We start from the raw sequence: 6,326 nt of genomic DNA, 5'->3' as shown, positions 1-6,326 counted from the left end.
ACTCCACTCCTTTTGCCTTTGTTTCCCCTCCTGGACCTGGGCCTTTTCAAGGCAGGACACTGGAGGCAGTGCACTAACATAAGGGCACGCAGAAATGTCCCTTTCTCCATATTTAATGCCAATTGAACAATTCATTGTCCTAGTGGATGCCATAAGCGTAGCTAAACTGTGCCCTGTCAAGAGACACCTGTGAGGAGCATGAGCCCTCTGAGTCCCATCTCGTGTTTATCCAGGGTGCTCTGGCTACAGAGTGATTGCCGTGAATCAGGGTCCACTTTGCTTCGCGCAGTTCTATGCATGCCTCATTTCAATAAGCCACTCTGTGCAGTATGTGTTGTTATAAGTAATGTGCCCACACACCACAGATTTTAACGCATACTAGAAAGCAAATTACTGTCAATGATGAGTTATATGGCATTCCTGACCAAATTATCTGGTTATTCATCTGAAGACTGACAAACTCAGCCTCTGTTGAAGCGTAAAGGAAAGGGAAAAGCGTCAAACGATTACATAGGTATTCTATAATGAGGGGTTGGGAATGGCCGTATTGGAATCCTTTCCTTAGCATGGCTAAGCTGCAAAAGATCTAGAGAGGTCACTGAGTGCAGCTCCTGCCTCAGCCTGCTGCAGACTCCAGGGATCCATTAGCCTAGTCCAACAGGAAGAAAAAGACATATACTAAGAAAATGTGTCTTGTTGCAATTTTGACAGCTACATTTTTCCTAGGGCTACTCCGCTGGAAGTAGAACAAGATGTCAAGAATAACTTAGGAGAAGTTTTAAAAAACAGTCCTAGGCGTATGTAAGAAAGTTGGCTATGACATGAATAAATGAAACAGGAAAAAACAGACAGGTGGCACTCGATGAGCTCAGATCACCCCTCACCTGGCCAAGAAAGCCTACTCAGCCAGCTGATTCCGATGCAATGCCTGCCAGAGGAAGGAGAAAACAGGGTTTAGGAGCTATTTTTCTATTTCCATACTTCAAAATGTTCTTAACCCACACTCCCTAGCTAGCATAAGCATTAACAGGCTGAAGCTATGCTCTAGCGTAACCGTGGGCTAATTACGTTCTTTGGGTTGCAAAGGACCAAAATAAATTCACTCAGGCTACCTCAAGAAATGAGGATGCACTGTTCAGTTACACAGGGCAATATTTGTGGCATCCCCCTTCTCTACCTATCCACTCTACTCTCACCATCACCTAAGCCCAAATCCAGCTGGCTGGTCCTCTCCATATTTCTCAGTTCAAATTCCAGAGTCTGTTTACCAACGTCATTACTTAACTCTCATTCATCAGAGCTTTTCTTGTCAGGCCACCTCTCAAGTTACTCACCAGCCTATGAACTTGGCTGCCCTTAGGTCAGGTGTCTGCCTTTGAGCTAGTCGGTGGGTGCCCGTTGTACAAGGTACAGTTTAGGGCAGCTTTCTTCGGCAAGGAGCTGTGGACAAAAGCAAGTTTCCTTAGAAAAAAATGATGAGTATCTCAAGCACATGTCTATGTCAAACTGCCACCAAATACTTAACTACAAATAAACCATTGATTTGGAGGTATGAGTCTTTATAGGACCAGGGCCAGCTTCATGGGCTATGACCTGTGCTGTTGCGCAGAAGGGCCCACACTTGACTTAATGTTCCACTATGGCCATCTTGACATTCTTAATAATGTTTTAATGAGGGACCCTGCATTTTCCTTTTGCATGAAGCCTTTCAAATTATATAGCTGTTCCTATATATGAGTTTTATTATATAAAAACTGAAGCAATTTCATAGAATCAAATAATTTTGGATGCAAGGATTCTTGTGAGATCATTTACTCCAAACACTCATTTGACAAATAAGAAAACTGACATCAAGGAAAGGATAATTGGCTTAATCAAGATTTCACAGGGAGTACTGGCAATGTCAGGCTGGAAACAGATTCTTATCACTCTGAGTCCAGTCTTCTCATTTCTCTACGTGGCAGGCTTCCTAGCAGAGAGAACTGCCTGATACTGATCTATTTCGCCAGAATATTTGGTAAACTACTTACAAACCTCATAAAATGAAGGCTGATATAAAAACACGAATGGCAATCTTTCCTTGTTCAGTCTTACAGCTGGTTTCTTCATCTATGGTCTCCTCGGAACAAACTCCACTGACAATCCCCAGAACCTAAAATAAAAGCTGGGTGGAGGAATGTAAACTAATAGTGCTCAGATTATCAAAATCACAGTGCTCGTATCCTCAACCCCATAATTGCATTTCTACATATAACCTCATACATTCACAAATATTGCATGCCCAAAACCATTTATTGCACTGCTGCTTATAATGGCAAAAATTTGGAAACAACCTAAAGATCCATCAACAAGAGACTGGTTTAAAAAAAAAAAAAGATGATACTACATTCACGCAAAAGAATATTATGTAGCTCCTGGGAAAGAAGAAGTTAACCTATATTTACTAATATGGAACAATTCTTTTGTCATTGCACAAAAAAGTAAGGTGCAAAACAGTATATAGTATGCTTCTATTTATGGGAGGAAAGGATATATTATTATATATCCTAAAATTATACACATACACACGCGCACATGGGAGGGGCGTATTTGGATATGCATAGAATCTGTCTGGAAGGGTATATAAAAAAAGAGTATCTGCCTCTGAGGACGGGACACAGGGACTCAGGGATAGGAATGTCAGGGAGATTTTGATTCTATGCCCTTTTGTTCCCTTAAAATTTGTACCATGTGTACATATTGGTTTTTTAAAAACCCATCAGTTAAATTGAATGAGGATCTGAAAAGGGACCCCATGACACTGCCAGTACTGTATCACGACTACAATAATGAGAAGCACACTATTGCTATCATTTTTACCAAGGTTTTTGCTGAGATTTTGCATATTATATTGAACTTACAGACAGAGGAAATTATATGTAGGTAAATTAGACTGAAAAGACAATTCTCTCCTTTCCCCTCCTCTGCTCTACACAAAAGGAAAAGTCTGAAAAGTTTTCAAAAGCTGCATAATCCACTGTTTGTTTCGTCACCAGCACAGCTGTGTGATACAGTGGAGAAAATGAGAAACGTTCCCAACTCTTCCTTTGGAAACAGACCGATATCGTGTCCGAAGAGTCCTTCAGACATTATTCACTCAAGTTTTTCCAGAGCACTTCCCATCACAGTGTTCCTAAGCACTTTAACAAGAGTTATACTTTGAACCAAAAGCACGAAGGGGAACACAAACTTCGGTACTACCCTGGTTTAGCAGAACACTTTCTTCAGGTGACAGCAGAAAGGGTGAGCTTAGTCCTCCCGATGAACCTACATCCCTCAAGAAAACTGTGATTCCTAGCTAGGAAGCTAAGTCAAGGGAAAGTCTTTCCCCCTCGTATCCTCTTTGTTCTTCCATTTCCAGACTGTCTATATTTATGCAACCCACAGGTGGTGGATCAAAGATGGCCACAAAATCTTTGACACTCCTCTCCTCGGGAGGTGTGGTGTTTCCATTCTCCTTAATTCTGGGCTGCCCTGCTCTGACCAATGCAGTATGGCAGAATTGGTGCTATGCCAATTCCAAGCCCAGTCTTTAAGAGAACTTGCAGCTTCCTCCTTGTTGTCTTAGAGCCTAAGCAAGCCACTACATAAGAATCCAACTGCCCTTCTAGAGAGAGTATGTGGAGATACGCTATGACTATATGGAAAGGGAAAGGAGCCCAAAGCTACTCCTGTCAAGATACCTGGCATGTGGGTGAAACCATGCCCGCCACCAACTGAAGAGTGGCCAAGTGACTCTGGTCAATGCCTTGTGGAGCAGAAGAATCACCCAGCCAAGTGCTGCCCAAATTCCTCACCCACAAAATCATGAGATACAGTAGTCTCCCTTATCCCTGGGAGATACGCTTCAAGACCCACAGTGGATGCCTGAAAACACAGATAGTATTGAACCCTAGATAACGCTATGTTTTTCCCTATACATACATATTTTAGGTGCAACAGCAAAACTAGCACAAAATTATTTTTCCTCCTTCACAATTTAATGGATAGAAGATTCGCTATTACCATAGATCTCAGCAATCTCATCATAAAATTTTTTTTCTTTCCTTATTAAGTGGAGAACTTTCACCTTTTCACTTAAAAGAAGCGCTTTATGGCTTCTCGTTGGCCACTATTGCCAGCATCGCTACTCTTGCGCTTTGGGGAGATTATTAAGTAAACTGAGGGTTACTTGAACATAAGCACTGCAATACCAGGACAGTCAATCTGATACCTGAGAGGGCTACTAAGTGACTAACGGGCAGGTAGTGTATACAGCATGGATACACTGGACAAAGGGATGATTCACATTCTGGACGGGACAGAGCAGGGCAGTGTGAGATGTCATCATGCTACTCAGAACAGCACGCAATTTAAAACATGAATTGTTTATTTCTGGAATTTTCCATTTAATATTTTGGGGGTGCTCTTGACTGCAGGTAGCTGAAACTGAGGAAAATGAAGTTGTGGATAAGGGTGACTACTGTATAATTAAAAGGTTATTGTTTTAAGACACTAAGTTTTGGGATAGTATGTTACGCAGCAAAACATAAGTAGGATACCACAGTATCAAACATGAAACACTGACATCTTCAAACCTTTCATACTCAAAATTCTATCTTTTCTAAGTTACCTTAGAGTAATGATAGAACTATCTCATGCCAAGCAGCCATGGCTACTAGGAGAAGGGGCCCGGTCCAAGCTGAGACAAAAGGAGAATGTCCTCACTCAGCACCTCCTCCCCCAGCGCTAGAGATGAGTCCACACTGGTCTAGTTGATGGGCCATCCCCCGACACCAAGAACTCCAGAGACCATGGGCCATGATGCCTGGACCATCACCCCTGAGGGTATCCTTTGACCAGCCCCAACCTCTTCAGTGCTTCACCAGCCCCATGTCCATGGGGGTCACATGTGGTGATTCTTGGAGGTGGCTGAGAACCAGACCCTGTTGCTGCAGCCCTTGCCCTTTCAGGCTGGGCTGAGAGAGGGAAAGCTAAGTCATGGAAGGAAGGACTCCTGGGTTAACTCCCCCAGCCCACAACAACTGGCAGCTGCCACCACCTTCATCCCATGTACCTGTTCTCACCCACCCACAGGGTTGCTGAGGCCTGAGGGAGGTGGCACTGTCCAGAAACCATATTTAGGGACTTCATCATATACTTTAGCTCCCTGAGAACAAATTCTTCCTTACAACGTGCAAATCTATTGTTCAATTTTCAGACACCCAACTAACTTTCAAACACATTGTTGGGAACCCATTAGGTACAAAAGTAAGACATTGCCTCTTCTGAATTGTAGATATGGCCTTGAAATACAGAAAAGAGCATTTCTAGAGTGAAGGCAAGAATGGAATATTTAAAAATAAAATGATAAAAGAGGACAACGAGGCCAGCAAACATGGTTCAGTAAGGTCCAGGTTATACAGGGATGAGCACGTACAGAGAAGCTGTGAGAGAGGGAAAAGAGGGGATGAAGAAGGTCTCCCCTCTTGGTTCCTGGCTTCAAAGGAATGAAGTCCATTCAGTGTCACTGAATACCTTTCATCCTGGCTGTATGGACAGATTCAAATGGTGAGCTGACCATCTGAACAAGCTGTTTTGATAGATCAGAAAGCCTGGATATTATTGGAGGAGAAGGTATTGGCTTGAGGGAAAGCTTTTTTCTCAAAAGCCAAAGGAAGGGATTTTATGATTTTCCTTAATTATCTCAATAATTTCTCAGTCCTTCACTTCAGACAAAATATTTAAGGAAAATTATTTCCATCGCATTCTTAAGTCAGGTCTATAGAGGCAGAGGAGAGAAGAGGGAAGGGCAGAGCCACCCACATTACCTGTCTGGTTGCTTAGACTGGTCCAATTTCACTAAGAATCACACAAACCTCCTCATTCCTTCCGCTGTGTTCACCTGACCTTTTTCAATTTCTTTTTCCCGTCTCCATTATCCTAAGGGAGTAATCTAGCCTCTCTGGCTTTCTTTGCATGCAAAATGTAACAGTTCTTTCTTTCTTCTTTCAGATAAAGGCAGTTTTGGTGAGGGGAAAAGAAAAGCTCCTGGCTTCTTCAAATTAGCTCTGAAATAAAAGTCGCTGCCAGATGTTATATAAAAGATGACGTAATCCTAAAGCACTTCATTGCATATGCAGCTCTGTCCTTCAGCCCGGGAGGAGTTTATTACATTTGGTCGATCCCATTTTCTCTACCCACATCATTTTTACATAATTTTTTCTGCCTGACAGACATCTTCACATTTTCACAGCAACCCATCAAGATAGCATTAAACCAGCACAGGGAACCAGGTTAACGGTTTA

At 42.5% G+C, this 6,326-nt stretch overlaps 1 long non-coding RNA gene across 1 annotated transcript; it reads right to left on the bottom strand.

Annotated features, from left to right (window-relative positions):
• Positions 1-884: 884 nt before the first annotated feature.
• On the bottom strand, positions 885-2,169 carry LOC139046474 (uncharacterized). Its single transcript, XR_011506574.1, has 3 exons — positions 2,035-2,169; positions 1,335-1,440; positions 885-928 (listed from the first exon to the last, which is right to left on the bottom strand). It is a non-coding gene; the product is annotated as an uncharacterized lncRNA (long non-coding RNA).
• Between the last annotated feature and the right edge of the window lie 4,157 nt (positions 2,170-6,326).

The sequence above is a fragment of the Equus asinus genome, chromosome 10, assembly GCF_041296235.1.
Source record: "Equus asinus isolate D_3611 breed Donkey chromosome 10, EquAss-T2T_v2, whole genome shotgun sequence".
Taxonomy (NCBI): domain Eukaryota; kingdom Metazoa; phylum Chordata; class Mammalia; order Perissodactyla; family Equidae; genus Equus; species Equus asinus.
The sequence above is the reverse complement of the archived record's forward strand: the minus strand, read 5'-3'. Positions and strand labels throughout refer to the sequence as shown.